The following is a 19,830-nucleotide window of genomic DNA, read 5'->3' as shown; positions in this document are numbered from 1 at the left end:
GCGTGGTGGGGCAGTAGTGCCCCGGAGGCAGCGGGCGGGCGGCGGCGGATGGGCTTGTGATGGGCGCGGTGGGCTCATGATGGGCTCGGCGGGCTTTTTCTTTTTTTCTTTTATTTGATTAACCGAGGCGAGTAGCAAAATCACCTCAGAAAATAGGTCATTTACCATGACCTTTCACCCGAGGCGGTTGCGAAAACCACCTCGGTTAATTATTTTTGCCCGCTTCGGTTAAGATTTTGTAGTAGTGAGTAGTGGTGGATAATTTTTTTTTGTGACCGTATCTATTTTATTAAGAGGAAGCGAAATTTTGACCCGGATTATGCAATTCAACTGATCACCATGCTCTATTCGGTACGGTGATAAGATAACTGTTCTAAAAGATATACTCAAATGCTAATTTTTACATTTTGCACCATATCAAATTACATCCAACCATATAGACCACGTATAGTCTAAGATCTAGCCCACATAGATTTCATAGAAAAGACAACATATGATGATAAACTTTAGTAATAAAAACCTATAGTCTTAGAAAATGGATTTGGACCACCTACCTTTGTTAATAGAAATATAAGCTACAAGTGTTCTCTTCAGGGAGCAGCCAGCTATTAGGTGAAGCAGGTCTTTGGAAACACATTACCATTGTTCTTGCCCTAATTCTATCTTCACTTTGATCCATATAGCCATGATATTGGCATGCGAGAGAGTCCACAACCTAAAGCAAAGCACCACCACTAGGTAATTTGAAAGCCCAGTTTAGCCTGGCCTCGTCAAATATTCCCAGTAGCCCAACCTATTTTTCTTTCTATAGGAATTAGCGCGATTTGTGGTGAATCACAGTATCTATGTGAACGGCCCAGATTTTGTTGGGCCCACTTCTTGAACACATCACAAATTTAGAGTACATAATTTGTTCGGTGGAAAATCATTTGATCTCCTTTTCTTTTGCCAAATTCTTACTCCGGAATCAAAAGAAAAATCTGTTAACGACCTTGCCATCACGATGGAAGTTTAGCACATTTTCTCAAGACCTGAGTTGGACCCCTTAGATTCATCTTTGTGCAATGAAACGGAACCTTCTGCACAGTGCACGCGAGGGCAAAATGGGTATCAAGTATCATCAATCAGTGTCCTGGAGATAGCATCAACTGGTGGCGAGGTCAATTCCTGCAAACAGTATCGTTTGGAAAACAGCATGAACAACGGGTAGGATTCGGGTTCTCGACTCGATACGATATGGATGCTTGCATTTTTTAAAATTTATTTGAGAATTTAACCAGAATTTATCTTTTAATGTTAGACGACGTGCCAATCGACAGTAAAATGTATATGGTGACCTCATCAATCTTGATAAATTACCAGCTCAATCTGCTCATAGAGGGTCACATACGCGTGAGCGTAGGTGAGTGTATAGGAACATCTTGGTCTGTATTGTGTTTGGTAAAAAAAAAGCAGTATGAACGCACCCAATGCAGAGCACTGCAGTATGCAGTAGTATAGTAGTACTAATACTAGGTTAGGCCAGCACACTTAAGTATTCCCTTAATTACCTTGAGCCGACACTGACAGCGCGCATTAGTAGCAGCACCCACCACGCGGCACACCAGCTCTCGATCGGAGCGTGCGCCCTGAGAGCGTGGTGGTCCGCAACTTTGACACTCACGCCACACGCGGCCTGCAGTCTGCTTGTACGAGCACGACGTCACCAGGTGACAACGATGCCGCCGTTGGTTGCAGGCGCGCGAGCGTCTCTCCGAATGGGTGGCCTCTCCCGGCCGCCCGTCCTCGCTTGGTCCGTCGCGGTTTCGTACTTGTCCGGGCGGGCCGGCCAGCCGGCGGCGAGATCGGCGTTTGAGAAACTGGATCGGAGTAGCTAGCGTGCAAGCCGTTGTGAGTTGACGAGACGAGGAGGACGTACGGATGGGCGTTCGTTAGCGTGCCTACGTACCGGCCCGGCCGGCCGGTAGCGGCTCCTCACTAGCCGTCGTTCGTGATGTCCTTCGATTTTGATGGGTGAATTCGGAATTCAGCATGGAATTGTGGTTGTCACATTCTTTAAGAGCGTCTGGTACTACAATTTGGTGGCAGGGGAATGTGAGGCGTGGAGTTCTTATTTATTATCGACATTTAGAGAGGTTTTACTTGTAAGGATCTCGCAAAAAAAAAACTACTTGTAAGAGCAAGACTAATAGGTTTCACCGGCTGCTGGCTGCGTGCTGACTGGGAGACGCACGGGATGGTGGTGGGCCCCACAACTCAATCAATACTAGCACGCGCATCGCGTCTCCGCCGGCCGCAGCGAGCGTTTTGCGAGCCGCCTACTCGTACTCTCTCTCCTGCTCTACATTGGAGCCAGCCGGCTCCACGCCGACCATAATACCTGCTCTAAAGAATGAAGAAAAGCTCAAGGTTTTCGAGCTACTCAGTTACTCTAGGGCCTGAGCTTTATAAGTTAGACGGGACGGGAGCTCGAGCTCGCTGTAAAAAAGTATGAATGAATTATACAGAATGACATATATTTGAAATAAAGATCACTGTCCTTCCTCTTTTGTAATCTTAAATGGCCAGTCTATCTTTCTTTGAGGAATCAAAATAATACGCCAGTCCAGCCCAGATAGATATTACTCTTGAGCTTTTCTGTATTTACAGTTTTGCTTACAATGAATACATCATGTTACCTTTACATTTTTTATAACCAATTTCTTGAGAAAAATAACATATTTGCCTCTAGACAATTAATTAATCCCTAAAAAGAAAGAGTAACACCAACTCAAATAATACGGGTACAATATATACATATAAACACTACCAATGCACACACACTCACCCCTAATAACATACGAACGCAAACTCTAGCCCTATACCTCTATGAGCATCTTTGAAGATTGTATCGGTAAATATTTAAGATTGACGAACCGTCGACGGAAACATCGTCTACTGTTGAAAGCACAGTATCATATATTGCTCAATAATCATAGCGAGACAAGATCAAGGTTCACCAAACAGGTGGGAACCGGTCCGGCCCGGTTCCGGTTTGGTCCGGTATGAAACCGGTCCAAATTCAAATTTTAAATTTGAATTGAAAAAAATGAAACATTCCCAAAAAATTCCTAAAAATACTTCAAGGTGCGACAAATCTAATGGTGTCAAATTTTCTAAAAAATTCATTCATTTAGTATGGTTTGCGGAATTTATAAGTTAAATAAAAAAGAAATAGAAAAAAGCGGCGGCCAATTAAGGCCCATCGCGCGGCAGCGTGCATTTAACCTCGCGTCTGAGGACCAGAAGCCTCAGTCGTGCCTCCCTCATCCGCTCCCCCCTCATTGACTCCTGTCCGCCGCCAGAAATCGCCGTCCACCGCCCGTCACCGGCTAGCCGCCCACGGAGCTCGGCTAACCGGTCTCCTCCACCGGTAAGCCGGACCGGTAGCAGATCTACCGGTCCCGACCGGTTAGCCGCCCGGGGAGGCCGGTTTACCGGCCCGGAGAGGTGGTAAACCGCCAACTAGCGGCGGTAAGCCGCGGTCAGGTAAGTTTTTTTTCCTAGGATTTAGGTGTATTTAGATGTTTTGTTTCAGGATTTAGGTGTATGACTTAGGTATATTTAGAATTTAGGGAAGATTTATTTGTATTACATGATTTTTTGCACTATGTAGTAGGTTTTAGGTAGATTTGATTTAGGTGTATTAGATGATTTTTGACACTATGACTTAGGTAGGAGTTAGAATATTAGATGATATATTTTTGTTGTGCATGTATGTAGATAGACAATGGCAAGCAGAGATGTTGTATGGGAACACGGTGAAAATCTTTATCCCGGATGACGATGTAACTATTGTCGTACGCAGAAAGGAGGAGATGGTGCGACTAGATTGAAACAACATTTGGCTGGGCGCGGGGTAGAGGTGGTCCATTGCAGGAATGTGCCACCTGATGTGCGGGACTTCTTTCAGTGTGAGTTGGATAGGGCAAAGAAGGCAACTGCTGACCGGGCCCGAGAGAGGTTGAGACGGGAGAAGGCTGCAGCGGAGGGAAACTATCCCGCTGATGAAGAAGATGAGGAGGCTCAGATGCAGCGTGCCATGGATGTATCGAGAGCGGAAGCAGAGTTCCGACGGGGGGTGGAACAGAGAGGAGGTGCATATGAGCGTGGAGGGGGTAGTGGTTCGACGAGAGGGAATGTTATGCAGAGGATGTTTTGAAGGTACACTTCGCAGAGGGAGAGTCCTGTGGTGGAGGACTATAACTTGGCAGCTGGTGGAAGAAGAGGAATGACGCAACCAAGGATTGATACAGTCTCCTGGACGCAGAAGGGTAAGAACGCAAAGGAAGCTATTGGTAAAGCTTGGTCAAAGTTTTTCCATATTGTAGGAGTACCTGGAAGACAGGCTGGCAATCCATACTTTATCAGCGCGGTCAGGGAGACACAGAAGTGGGGTAAGTTTTCTTTCATTGCAATGATACCTATGAGCTTACATTCTTGTATCTCATGATTTTTATATGGTTGCAGGTGAAGGTATCGCATCACCCACTGGACGGGATATTGATGGCAAGTACCTTGATCAGAATGAGAAAGACTTGAAGACGAGGTACGTAAAGTTTCAGAAAGACTGGCAGTTATTTGGCGTCATGTTGATGTGTGATTCATAGACTGGTCCGACGAGGATGAGTGTCATCAACTTTTTGATATATTGCAATGGGGTCATGTGGTTCCATAAGTCTATTGATGCGACTGGAAGAACTCAAGATGCTGCATATTTGTTCAAGGTAGTCCCTAAACATGTTCCATTCACATTGTATATGTTTTGTCATGTTACTAAACAATCTGTCTTCCATTGCAGGAGATTTGAAAGGTGGTGGAAGAGATTGGACCGGAGAATGTCGTGCACGTAGTCACCGACAACGGCTCGAACTACAAAAAAGCATGCAAAGAACTACTAAGTGACGTGTATGACCACATAGCTTGGACACCTTGTCTAGCACACACCGTCAATTTGATGTTGAAGGATATAGCTCGAAGGCCTGAACATGGTGTTCTGATCAAGCAGTGCAAGCGAATTTCAAATTGGTTACACAATCATGGTCAGTTGAATACAATGATGAGGAACGCAATCGGTGGTGAGTTGGTCAAGTGGAATGCCACTCGGTTTGGAACCAAATACATGTTCCTAGAGAGCATCTATCGGAAACATGATCGTTTCATGCAGTGGATAGCATCTACTGAGTTCCAACACAGCAAATGGACGAATACCGAAGATGGTAGATTTACTCATGCAAGTTTTTCAAGTATGGAGTGGTGGGATGCAATGAAATATATCATCGACACGGTTCAACCAGTATACAAGTTCCTTCGCTTCGCTGATCAGGACAAGAAGCCGAACATGTGCGAAGTCGTGATGACCTACCAGACTATGAAACAGGAGCTGCAGTCTTTCTTTGGAACAAATGTTTCCACACTGAAAGAGTATATTGAGGTGGTGGACGAGAGGTTGGGTGACGTGTTCATAGGCACGTATGTGGGTCCAGGTAAGCACACACGAGTCGTCTATTTTTAAACTCTATTGACATAATGATTATTTGAAGTGATTTATATTTTGCAGCTGCTGTCCTAAATCCGAGTGTAAGGATCGATGGACCAAGAGGGGGGGTGAATTGGGCCTTTTTCAATTTCTAAAACAAAGTATAGCAACCTTAACCTATGCAATGCTAGTAGGGCACCAATTCACCAACCGGATAACTAAGCTACTAACACAAGCTAAGAGAGATAAACAAAGTAAAGCCTAGCAAGGTAGAGCTAAGTTATGATCTCTAAGTCAAGCACATGAGTAAATTGCATGAAAGAAAATGCTTGAATAAAGAGAGTGGACAAGAGACGACCGGATTTTTTCCCGTGGTATCGATGTGTTGACACACACCCCTAATCCACGTTGTGACACTCACAAAGAGTATTGTCACCTCCCAAGTCACCGAGACGAGGGTGCTCACTAAGAGTCTCCGTTCACCATCCCGGCGTGGTGGAGATCAAGCCACGTACAATCTTCTTCTCCGGGCTCCCACAATCCTTGGCAAGCTCCGCGAGAAACACCTCGATCACCGAGATCGCCTAGGTGATGCCAATCACCAAGAGTAACAAGCTAAGGCCTTCACTTGAGCAAGAACCGATCACCAAGAACGGATGCACACAAGCTTCTCTCTACTCAAGTCCTTAATCTTGCTTCTTGATTGATTGAATGCACAAGTATGTGAATGATGAAGCTCAAGGTGGCTCTTGACTATAGTATGAGTGTATGGATGTTGCCTGGTGTCAAGAGTAAGCGAAATGACCCATTGGAGGGGTATATATATGCAGCTCACACAAATAGAGCCGTTGGAGAAAAGCTGCCAGAAAACTGTGTAGCGCCGGTTAATCCGACGTCCCTCCAATTGTCATCGTCGGTTTAACCGGTGAATGTAAACTGCCTCTTCTGAAAACTAGCCGTTACAACTTGGGCAGATTGACCGACGTATCATCGGTTTAACCGGTGAGTGTAGTTGTCCACTGATCAACTAAAAAACCAAGTCTCTGGACAACTGAACCGACGTTAACTCAAACCTATCGTCGGTTTAACCGGTGAGTACAACTTTTGAATTCCTCTGAAAAACCATCTCACTGGTCAATTGCACCGACGTCTTGATTCAAACAGCGTCGGTTAATCCGGTGAATAGAACTTGAATTTCCCTGGAAAAACCAACTCTGGACTAATGCACCGACGTTAAATTCAAACACGTCGGTTTAACCGGTGTATTGAATTTGTCCAGGTTCTGCTGACTTCGTTTAACCGACGTATAGAAAATTGAGATCGTCGGTTAAACCGGTATATAGACTTTTTCTGATTTTGTCTTTTCTGATTTGAGTCTTGAATGAAATCCAAATATTCTTGAGATATAGTTTGAGAACCACTTATTTGAACTTCTAGAAACCTGAGTGACCATAGTGTGCACCCATTTTCAAATGACCATGTCCATGCTCAAGTTACTAAGCCTTAACCCCTCTTAATAATGCGATCACTACAAAACTATAAAACATATACTAACCTAAGTGTCCTTCTCAACCTTGTGACACTTAGGACTAGAAAGATCCTTAGCCTTGACATATATAAGTTGAAAACTGAGATCGCCTTTTAGAATAACCGAAATTGAGGGGCCTCTTTTGACATATGACCAAATGAGCGATAATGATCTATTAAGCTGCACACACTCATTAGTCACAATAATGGTTGTCATTAATCACCGAAACATACCTTGAGGGCCTAGATGCTTACAATCTCCCCCTTTTTGGTGATTGATGACAACACAAACATAAATAACGAGAGAGCGAGAAAGATAAAGCAGGATAAACACAAGCAAACTGGAAAGCAGGACCAAAAAGCTCAACGGCTCAAACGAAATCCATAGATATGTCTCAAAGAACGGCATACTCAAGCGACAAATGTACATATCCATGAATTAACACCAAATGTGATACAAAGAATCAAAGTCCTGATAACTACGAGCTCTCTCTAGCTCTACCCTCCCCCTAACTCTGGTGCTCCCCCTAACACCTCTCCCCCTTTGGCATCAAAGCACCAAAAGGCGAGCTACGGGGCGTGCTGTCGTGGTATGGCGACGAAGCGGTCCGGGTCGTCGTCGTCGGACGGAGAACTCTCACCCTCGGTGACAGACGGAAGCTGCTGGTCTGGGTCTGAGCTTACTGGGGGAGTAACTGTCGTGGAGGCTCTCGTGCTGGCACTGCCTGGTAGAGGATCCGTAGAAGTCGTAACCGGGTCAGCAGAAGAAGTATCAATATCTGAAGACGTGACTGCTGAGGCTGCCGGCTGCGTCGACTGTGGAAGCAGGGACTCCTCTACTGCTCCTCCCCCTGAAGGTGCTGCCTGAAGTGAGGAAGGGAGGGCGACCGACTGAACCGCTGATGGTGAGTCCTGAAAGAGTGTGGTCGCCGGCAGTGGTGAAAAGAGCGGACGACCGGCAGACCCAAAGAGTGCTGACATCGAGAACGTGGTCTCCGGTGTCGCTGTAGTAGCTGGGGCAGCAGTAGGGGAAGGAGGAGGAGGAGCTGGTGTGACGGCAAGCTGAGGTGCTCCTACACCCTGAAGTCCGGGCTGCTGCTGCTGTGGGGCGAGTTCGGTGTGAGAGTAAAGCTGGGAGATCATCCCGAACATCGCCATCATGCCCTGCTGCATCTGCTGGAACTGAGCGTCTGTCCTCTGTGAAACTCTGTCAATGAGGCCGACAAAACGCTCCTCTGTTGCTGCACGCTCTCGGGCTGCCTCTCTCTGAATAGCTGCAATCTGGGCCTCATGGGCTCTCCTGGCCTCCTCCTGAGCAAGTCTATCCTCCCTCTGCTGGGTTACGAGCTGCTGTAGTAGTGAAGTGAGCTCGGACGGCTGAGTCACCTGAGACTCAGAGACTGTAGCAGCTGCTGAAGTCGGAGGAGCTGGCTCTCCTGAACCTCCTGCCTCGTGATCGTGACTGGCTGGGGCAGCTGAAGGAAAGTACTCAACGTCGTCGGAGGAGTCTGACTCAAGCTCAGACCAGTGAATCTCATCATCTCCCCCGGGAAGCTGTGCCTCTGCTGCTAGGAGTGCCTCATCCTCCTCTGCCACTCGTGCCTGAACCTCCGGTGACAGTCGAGCCATCGCTGCTCTATCTGCGTGTCTGCCCCTCCTCCTGTCCTGTGGAGCTGTGGGTCGGTAGACAGGGAACCTGGGAGCCTCGTCGTGACGGTAAGGGGCGCTGATGGGTGACTCTGCTGGCACTATCATAGAGCATATGTAACTGATCCAGTGCGCATAAGGAAACTGTCGCACCACACCCATCCCATCAGTGATCACATCCTCGATCTCAGCCAGAATAAAGTCAACTATATCAAATGGCTCGTGAGTGAGGATGTGTAGGAGCAAAAGCTGCTGCAAACCTGTGAACCCCTCTGGGTAGCCACTCCTCGGTAACATAGTCCTCCGGAGTGCCATGTGAACAGCGTAAGCCTCTGGGGTCAGCAAGCTCGGCACTCTGGCGTAAGAGGCTGGGAACGACTGGCGGAAGCACTGAGTGATCGCCTCGTGAGAAGGAGCAATCCCGCCAACCATCGCCCTGCGGGGTAGATCTGAGTCCCCGTAAACCCTCTCGTGCAGCGAGACGTCGACCAGGTCAACTCCAAGTATACCAGCAATGGTCGCCCTCGATAAACCAAAGTCCTGCCCTCCAAACATGAAGTGCACGGCTCTGCGCTCGGGGGCTATCCAAGCTGTAGCGTAGAACACTCTGACCCAGTCCTCGATATAACGGTTCTGCTCCATCTCTAGCAGCCTGGGTAGTCCTCTGAAGTGACCGAAGTGTGCTCTCACATCTACTCCCCCTGCGGCTGTCCTCAGTGAGACCCAATCAAGAACCCTGTGCTGAAAAATCCGGTGGCCCCTCCGCTGAAAAGTCTCGTAGAAGCTGGCCTGTAGCAGAGTCCAGAACCTCCTGTCGACTCTGCTGTCTCGGGTCACTGGGAACCAGACCTCCTCGTCAACACTCCACCTGAGCCTCTTGACCTTGGCCGCATTGGCTCGGGTCAAGTTCTGGAGCATCACACCTGGCTCCAGACGCACAACAGTGTCCATACGGAACACTGCGCGCTCGGCCTCTAGGGCCTCGGCTCTGCGAGCTGCTGCTGCTGCTGCTGACCTGCGGGGCTCCTGTGGTTGGTGTCCTCCCCGAGTCCTTGGTCCAGTGCGACGCTCTGTCGCTGCCGGGGAACCTCTCTCAGACGACTGCTGTGGAGAACTCTGCCCCTCTGACTGTGCTGCCTCTGAGTCAGAATCTGCAGCTGTATCTGACTGATCTGACTCTGCTGCTGCTGCTGCTGTCGCGGCTCTGGTGGCCCTGGCACCTCTCACTCTGCCCATACCCCTGCCTCTGCCTCTGCCTCTGCCTCTGGGGTCCTCCCTGATCTGGAACGGACGAGCACGGCCTGATGCCTGCTCCTCGGCGGCCTTGGCCACCATCTCGGCCCTCTCAGCCTCCTTCTCTGCACGAGTCCGCTTGCGAGCAGGCTTCTCGACCACAACTTCCTTACCCTTCCTCTTCTCGCGACCCATCTCGAACAGGCAATGTGTCGAGCACTTGGGGAGCACTGATGGGCTGCGGCTGCGGCGTGAACGGCGTGGATGCTTGGAGACGTGGAGGCTGTGGCTGCGGCGTGGATGGCGTGAAGGCGTGGAGTACAGTGGCGCTTGGTGATGGAGGCACGTGCGGCGGTGAGGGCGTGGTGCGGCGGCGGCGGCGGCTACGCGCGCAGGCGGCGGCGCAGAGCGGTTGCGCGGGCGGCGCAGGCGCGCACGGGCGGCGCTGGGCGAGCGCGAGGTCGCGGTCAAGCGGCGGCGGCTGGAGTCGGGCGAAACAGAGAGGAAGAAAACCAGGCGTCCGCGGGCAAGACACATATATGACAGGTGGGCCCGCGATTTTCTTTAACACCGGTTGATCCGACGCGTAGGGTTTGAACGCCGGTTGATTGCGTCGGTGTAGTTCACCCGAGACTCTACCAGATCTGTTTTTGAACGCCAGTTGAACCGATGCTGTCAAAAATGAACTCGTCGGTTGATTGATCAAAACACCGGTTGATTGCTAGGTCTGATTTGCATTTATGATCACCGGTTGATCCGATGCACTGACTTTTGAATACGCCGGTTGAACGCCTGAAACTTGACTGAGCTGAGACAAACTTAGTAACGCCGGTTAAACCGATGGGTATAGATCCTTTCAATGTCGGTTTAACCGGTGAAGCCAAAAACCCCACACTCAGCTCGCTCTTCTATGCTAAGTCCAGTAAACTTATAAGATTCAAATAAACTCAAGTTAATGGACCTGCATAGGCGACTTTACCCCTCAAAATAAATAAGATAGCACACTTGCTTAAATAAATTTCTTTTCAAACACAAGAAAAAGCCGCAAGAGAGACAAAGCGCCAAATGAAATGTATGAGCCATGTCATAGGAATATTTGAAGATAGAAAGCTTCAAACTCATCATGACATTGCTCACTAGGCAATAACGCACCTAACACTTTGCTCTTTTCACTTTTCATGAGTTAAGATCTTGTATATGAAAACAAGTCTCATTTTCATCAAGTGATCTCCTTTGTGACCCTTACGCATGCAATGATGATGCAAACTACAACCACATGCGAAAGTAAAAATAAACATGAAGTGCACATCTATATGACAAGAAATGCATAACAAGAAATTAAGATCTACTTGTCAAGTTTGAACCCACGGGAAGCTTCTTCATGATGAGCCTTTCTACAAGCCTAGAGGAAAACAAGTGGACCACCACCTCTAGCTAAACCCTTGCTCATCACTATCTTACCATGGTTAGACAAATGTCCTATATGTATGCATTTTTCTATATGACATGGCAACTTACATGACGTTTGCCGCATCTAACACATTAAGCTCATTCCTTAGCCTAACAAAGGTACTCTCGTCTAATGGTTTTGTGAAGATATCCGCCAATTGCTCCTCGGATCTCACACCTTGAAGAGATATGTCTCCTTTGGCTTCGTGATCACGCAAGAAGTGATGTCGAATATCAATGTGCTTTGTGCGAGAGTGTTGAACCGGATTCTTGGCAATTTTTACGGCACTTTCATTGTCACAAAGGAGTGGGATCCTATCTAGTTTCACACCAAAGTCCAAAAGGGTTTGCTTCATATATAGGATTTGGGCACAACATGCACCGGCCGCTATATATTCCGCTTCCGCGGTGGACAAAGCCACGGAATTTTGCTTCTTACTCGACCAAGAAACTAGAGAACGCCCAAGCAAGTGGCAACCCCCGGAGGTACTCTTGCGATCCACACGGCTTCCGGCAAAATCCGAATCCGAGTATCCCAAGAGATCTAAACTAGCGCCTTTGGGGTACCACAAGCCTATGCTAGGAGTGTGCTTGAGATACCGAAGGATCCTATTCACAGCCGAAAGGTGTGACTCCTTTGGGTTTGCTTGAAAGCGGGCACACAAGCACACACTAAACATTATATCGGGCCTAGATGCGGTAAGGTAAAGCAAAGACCCTATCATAGAACGATAGAGGGATTGATCAATCGGTTTACCGTCAACATCCAAGTCGAGATGCCCATTGGTTGCCATGGGTGTCTTGATTGGCTTGCACTCATCCATCTTGAACTTCTTCAAGATATCTTTAGTATATTTTTCTTGATGGATGAATGTCCCTTCCTTCATTTGTTTGACTTGAAAACCAAGGAAGAAGGTCAATTCGCCAATCATGGACATCTCGAATTCCCTAGACATCATGGTAGCAAACTCATGGCTTAGTAAATCATTAGTTGAGCCAAAGATAATATCGTCAACATAAATTTGACAAATGAAAAGATCCCCGTTGACGTCTTTTGTGAACAACGTGGTGTCCACCCTCCCGATCTTGAAGCCTTGCATGATTAGGAAGTCACGAAGCCTCTCATACCAAGTCCTTGGAGCTTGTTTGAGCCCATAGAGTGCCTTGTGCAACCTATAAACATGGTTAGGATTCCTCGGATCTTCAAACCCGGGAGATTGCTCAACATAAACAAGTTCGTTAATAACGCCATTTAAGAATGCACTTTTCACATCCATTTGATACAACTTAATGTTATGATGTGAAGAGTAAGCAAGAAGGATGCGGATAGCTTCAAGTCTTGCGACCGGAGCAAATGTTTCACCAAAATCCAAACCTTCGACTTGAGAAAACCCTTTTGCCACAAGTCTTGCTTTGTTGCGTATCACCACCCCATGTTCATCTTGCTTGTTTCGAAAGACCCACTTGGTGCCGATGATGTTCTTGTCTTTCGGAGGAGCTTCGAGGACCCAAACTTCATTGCGGGTGAAGTTGTTCAACTCTTCTTGCATGGCCATCACCCAATCCGAGTCCTCAAGTGCTTCCTCTATGCTAGTGGGTTCAATACAAGAAACAAACGAGTGATATTCGCAAAATGAAGCATGTTTAGAGCGAGTTCTTACTCCCTTGGAAGGACTACCAATGATTTGACCAATTGGATGATCCTTGGAGATGCGACCATGCTTCACTAGCGGTACTTGCGTTGATGCTTGTTGGGGTGGATCATGGGTGACTTGTGCTTGTGGTGGAACACTTTGCTCTTCTTGTTCTTGAACTTGGGGTGTTGGCGTTGGCATATCTTCTTGAGGTTGTGTATCATCTTTTTCTTGATCTTTATCCACTTGGGGCGCCGTGGAGGTGCTTGGTGTAGATAAGGAAGGTCCTCCCCCTTGATCATTGTCTTCATGCACCTCTTCCGGCTTGATATCCCCAATGGACATATTCTTCAAAGCTTCATCAATTTCTTCATCACCTACATTTTCATAGCCAACAACCTCCTCTTGGGAGCCATTAGATTCATCAAACTCCACATCACATGTTTCTTCAACTAACCCGGAGGTTTGATTGAATACTCTATATGCTTTGGAGTTTGATGCATAACCAAGAAAGAAACCTTCATCACATCTACTCTCAAACTTACCGAGCCTTTTCTTCTTATAGATGAAGCATTTGCAACCAAAGACTCGAAAGTAGGATATATTTGGTTTCTTCCCGGTGATGAGCTCATATGGAGTTTTCTTGAGGAGTCGGTGAGGATATACTCGGTTGGATGCATGACACGCCGTGTTGATTGCTTCCGCCCAAAACTTCTCGGACGTGCCATAATCATCCAACATTGCTCTAGCTAGGGTGATGAGTGTCTTGTTCTTTCTTTCCACCACTCCATTTTGTTGAGGCGTGTAGGTGGCGGAAAACTCATGCTTGATGCCCTCTTCATCGCACCATTCTTCAATCTTCATATTTTTGAACTCGGTGCCGTTGTCACTCCGGATCTTCACAATTGGGGAGTTGTACTCCCTTTGAGCTCTTCTTGCAAATGTTTTGAATAGTTCCGGAGTTTCACCCTTATCGCCTAGGAACATGACCCAAGTGTAACGTGAATAATCATCAACAATTACTAGGCAATAGAGGTTACCACCAATGCTCTTGTATGTAGTTGGACCAAAGAGATCCATGTGAAGTAGCTCGAGCGGCTTGGAGGTAGACAACATCGTCTTGATGGGATGATGAGTTGCAACTTGCTTCCCGGCTTGACATGCTTTGCATAACTTGTTCTTGTCAAAAGTGACGTCCTTCAAGCCGGTGATCATCCCTCTCTTGTGGGCTTTCTTGAGGTTGCTCATGCCAATATGAGCAATTCTTCTATGCCAAAGCCACCCAAGAGAAGACTTGGTGAAGAGGCATGTCATGGTGCTTGTTTGCTTTGAAGAGAAGTCCACTAAATAGATGTTGCCATGCCTAAACCTCGTGAATACCAAAGACTTGTCTTTTTCATGAGTTACTACAACACCATTCTTGTCAAAGGTACACGTTAGTCCAAGATCACACAATTGAGCAATAGAAATGAGATTAAAATTAAGTGCTTCTACAAACAAAACATTAGAGATAGATAAATCTTTAGAGATTGCTATTCTACCCAAACCTAAAACTTTTCCCCTTGAGTTATCACCATAGGTGACATGTTCATGATCGCCGGGGTCTTCAAGAGAGGTGAACATGCTATCATTGCCGGTCATATGTTGAGAGCAACCGCTATCAAGTACCCAATGTTTTCCACCGGCTTTGTAGTTCACCTACACACATGAGAATTCATTTTTGAGTTTTAGGAACCCAAACAAGCTTTGGGCCTTGCACATGTGTGACAAGAGCTTTTGGGACCCAAAGTTGCTTGGGGAGTTTCTTCTTTGACTCCTTAGTAAGTTTGCCAATGAATTTGGCCTTCACCTTGCCCTTCACTTTACTCAAGAGAAAATGGTTATTTTGAAACATGGAAGAGTAATTTTTGGGTAATTTAGGAAGAGGACGTGATGGTAAAGTGCACTCCCTAGTGTGGTGCCCGGTGACTTGACAATGTTGGCAATATGCTCCAACTTCCTTGATGAAGCTAATCTTGATCTCCGGAGAAGGAGTGGTAGCTATGTTTGGCTCCGGAAATGAACCAAGACCTCTCTTCTCATAGTCACGGGCATTGTTGAAGAGAATCTCTTTGTGGATGTATTCTCCTCTTGAGAGCTTCTCCACACTACTTTTGAGGCTTGCAACTTGATCCATCAATTCCTTTTCCCTAGAAGGTGCAAGCTCGGACAAAGCATTAGTAGCATTTGCATTAATGAGTAGGTCATCACATGAAGTAGAAGTATTGACCTTCTCAATAGTTTCATGAGCAAAGTTTTCAAGACTTGGGTCAATTGCTTCATAAGCAAATTCAAGTTCTTGATACTTGTGAGCCAACTCCCTATGCTCTTGTTTAAGCTTTTTGTGGCTCTCTTCAACTTGCTTAGCAAGTACAAGTGACTCATTGTGCTTTTTGAGCAAGTCATTGTACTTGCCAAGCAAATCGGAGTGGGCAAGCTCTAACTTGGCACGAGTGCTCTCAAGAACCTTGACTTTGCCATTTTCCCTCTTGATGACGGATGTATACTCATTAATGAGGTTAGCAAACTCATTAGGGTTAAGCTCATCATCACTATCATCTTCACTCTCACATACCTTGGAGTTACCTTTGGCCATGAGGCACATTGGAGGTGGAGGTAGTGATGGTTCTTCATTTGTGAGGGCGATGGTGACTATGTCTTCTTCATCACTTGAATCTTCGCTTGATGAGATATCGGTTACCCACTCTTGTTTTTCCACCAAGAAGCTTCTCTTGGTGTGCCCTTTCTTCTTTGGGAAGAGCTTGGTCTTCTTGTCATGGCTCTTTTTCTTCCCAAGTCTCTTGTTTTTGTTCTTCCTTTCTTCTTCTTCATCATCGCTTGAATCGTGGCGATGCTTGCTCTTGTGATCCTTGTTTATTTTGTCCGGCTTGGGGCAATTTGGACGGATGTGACCTTTTTCTCCACAATTGTAGCAAATTTTGTTCTTGACATCCATTGGCCGGAACATTCCCTTTTTAGAGTCAAAGTTGAACCCCTTCTTGTTGATCTTGTCATTCAAGCGGGTGAACTTTCTCATCATAAGAGCAAGCTCTCCATCATCTTCAACATCGGATGAGCTTTCATGATGATCATCTTCTTCATTGCTTGAGCTTGAATCTTGCTTGATCATCTTGAGCTTGCGGGCTTTGTTAGCCTTGGTTTTGAGAGCAATTGATTTGCTTGTTGTTGGCTCTTCGGACATACCAAGGATACCCATTTCATGAGCGCGAATTTCGCCCACAAGCTCTCCCACTTCCATTGCATCAAGATTCTCTTTTTGAAGCATAGCATTGATAATGTTGTACTTGGGCTTCGGAAGGAGCATGAGAATCTTGCGGTTGATGGAGGCACTGCCAATTTTAGAGACTTTCAAGAGCATTAATGTCCTTGACAATGACATTCAAGCGAGAATACATATCATTGCAATTTTCATGAGCAAGCATCTTAAAAGAATCATACTTTGCTCTAAACAAGTGATATTTTTGTTCACGGACTTTTGTGGAGCCTTCATGAATTTCAATTAGCTCTTTCCATATCTCACTTGCTAAGTCCATGCCATTTACTCTAGCAAAGACTTCCTCACTAATGGCTTCGAAAATTGCATTTCTAGCCTTAGCGTTCCATTTTAATTGCTCCGAGGTGGGAGTTCCGGTGAATCCGGTCTTTGTTGCCATCCACACTTCGGGGGCAATCGCATCAAGGTATGCGGCCATACGAACTTTCCAATAGGCAAAGTTCTTGCCCTCGAAGTGAGGCGGCGAACCTCCCATCTTGGCCATAGCTCTAGGCGGTGAAGCCTAATGATCCAAATGAGCAACGAGGCTCTGATACCGAGTGTAAGGATCGATGGACCAAGAGGGGGGGGGGTGAATTGGGCCTTTTTCAATTTCTAAAACAAAGTATAGCAACCTTAACCTATGCAATGCTAGTAGGGCACCAATTCACCAACCGGATAACTAAGCTACTAACACAAGCTAAGAGAGATAAACAAAGTAAAGCCTAGCAAGGTAGAGCTAAGTTATGATCTCTAAGTCAAGCACATGAGTAAATTGCATGAAAGAAAATGCTTGAATAAAGAGAGTGGACAAGAGACGACCGGATTTTTTCCCGTGGTATCGATGTGTTGACACACACCCCTAATCCACGTTGTGACACTCACAAAGAGTATTGTCACCTCCCAAGTCACCGAGACGAGGGTGCTCACTAAGAGTCTCCGTTCACCATCCCGGCGTGGTGGAGATCAAGCCACGTACAATCTCCTTCTCCGGGCTCCCACAATCCTTGGCAAGCTCCGCGAGAAACACCTCGATCACCGAGATCGCCTAGGTGATGCCAATCACCAAGAGTAACAAGCTAAGGCCTTCACTTGAGCAAGAACCGATCACCAAGAACGGATGCACACAAGCTTCTCTCTACTCAAGTCCTTAATCTTGCTTCTTGATTGATTGAATGCACAAGTATGTGAATGATGAAGCTCAAGGTGGCTCTTGACTATAGTATGAGTGTATGGATGTTGCCTGGTGTCAAGAGTAAGCGAAATGACCCATTGGAGGGGTATATATATGCAGCTCACACAAATAGAGCCGTTGGAGAAAAGCTGCCAGAAAACTGTGTAGCGCCGGTTAATCCGACGTCCCTCCAATTGTCATCGTCGGTTTAACCGGTGAATGTAAACTGCCTCTTCTGAAAACTAGCCGTTACAACTTGGGCAGATTGACCGACGTATCATCGGTTTAACCGGTGAGTGTAGTTGTCCACTGATCAACTAAAAAACCAAGTCTCTGGACAACTGAACCGACGTTAACTCAAACCTATCGTCGGTTTAACCGGTGAGTACAACTTTTGAATTCCTCTGAAAAACCATCTCACTGGTCAATTGCACCGACGTCTTGATTCAAACAGCGTCGGTTAATCCGGTGAATAGAACTTGAATTTCCCTGGAAAAACCAACTCTGGACTAATGCACCGACGTTAAATTCAAACACGTCGGTTTAACCGGTGTATTGAATTTGTCCAGGTTCTGCTGACTTCGTTTAACCGACGTATAGAAAATTGAGATCGTCGGTTAAACCGGTGTATAGACTTTTTCTGATTTTGTCTTTTCTGATTTGAGTCTTGAATGAAATCCAAATATTCTTGAGATATAGTTTGAGAACCACTTATTTGAACTTCTAGAAACCTGAGTGACCATAGTGTGCATCCATTTTCAAATGACCATGTCCATGCTCAAGTTACTAAGCCTTAACCCCTCTTAATAGTGCGATCACTACAAAACTATAAAACCTATACTAACCTAAGTGTCCTTCTCAACCTTGTGACACTTAGGACTAGAAAGATCCTTAGCCTTGACATATATAAGTTGAAAACTGAGATCGCCTTTTAGAATAACCGAAATTGAGGGGCCTCTTTTGACATATGACCAAATGAGCGATAATGATCTATTAAGCTGCACACACTCATTAGTCACAATAATGGTTGTCATTAATCACCGAAACATACCTTGAGGGCCTAGATGCTTACACCGAGGTATGCATATACGATGGATCCAACTCAACAAATGTTTCGTGGACTCAAGGATACATTTCAGCGCATGACGGATCTCCAGAGCGCCATCCAGGCATTGCGGGAGTTTGACGTGTTTCGGCAGAAGTTGGCGAGTATAGCAGTGAAATGGCAATGCGGATGGCGATGGACCCAAAGACATCCCCATGTAAGAGTTATTCCGTATGAAATTGTTGTTTTCTCTATTCGAATATATTGCTTACATACTCGGTTGCACATGCAGCATCCTGGTGGATGGTGTTCGGATCAAGTACTCCAAAACTGCAGTACCTTACCATGAGGTTTGTTTCACAATGTTGTTCGTCTAGTGGATGCGAGCGGAACTGGAGTACTTTTGCCTTGCTGCATACAAAGGTTCGCAATCGGTTGTCGCACAAGAAACTTAATAAGCTTGTCTATGTCAACTACAACCTTCATCTCCGACTTGAGGAGGTCTCCGGCCCACTAATGCGTGAAGAAGGTGATTTCATTGACCAGCTAGCCCATCTTTCTTTCTATGATGAGAATAATCCGGTGCGGGAATGGATGGAATATGGTAGATCCAACCGGGCTCCAGTTCTAGACGAGGATGATGATGACAGCGACATCCCTCTCCCATCCCATATTGTCAGAGATCAAATAAACGTATCAGATCTACGTGAGGCTACGGGGAATGATTCCATCAGCGATTGGGCACGTCAAAATATAGGTGACACTCACTTAGGGAAGAGAAAGTTGCAGAAGGGGTCTAAGAAGGGTGACCCGAAGCGTCGAAAAGGCAAAGAAACAGCAAAACCAGTGAGCAGCGACACCGAGACTGATGATGGCGAAGGTGAGCGTAGTCCTCCGTATCAGGAGTCCGAGGATAGCAGCTCGGTCGATGATGGTGATGATGGTGACGGTGCTGATCCTGATGCTGGAGGTGGTGGTAGTGGTGCTCATGCTGCTGCTGCTGGTAGTGGTGGTGCTCATGGTGTTCGTTTCACAGGTATACATTACACATATAAATAGACACATATTTCTGACTATGAGTATTGACTACTAATTATGAAATTTGGTTGATTGCAGGGGAGACTCAGTTCACACATGCTACTCAGGACACCGACCATTGAGTACCGCACTCGCAGAGGAGAACAGGTGGACCGACAGACTATAACAGTCCACAGCACTCTTCTTCCTCCTACAGCGATTCCATGCACTCTTTTCACTACCCCATTCCTGACATCAGCATGCAGCCACCGA

The sequence above is a fragment of the Panicum virgatum genome, chromosome 4N (assembly GCF_016808335.1).
Source record: "Panicum virgatum strain AP13 chromosome 4N, P.virgatum_v5, whole genome shotgun sequence".
NCBI lineage: Eukaryota > Viridiplantae > Streptophyta > Magnoliopsida > Poales > Poaceae > Panicum > Panicum virgatum.
This window is presented reverse-complemented; position numbering follows the sequence as displayed.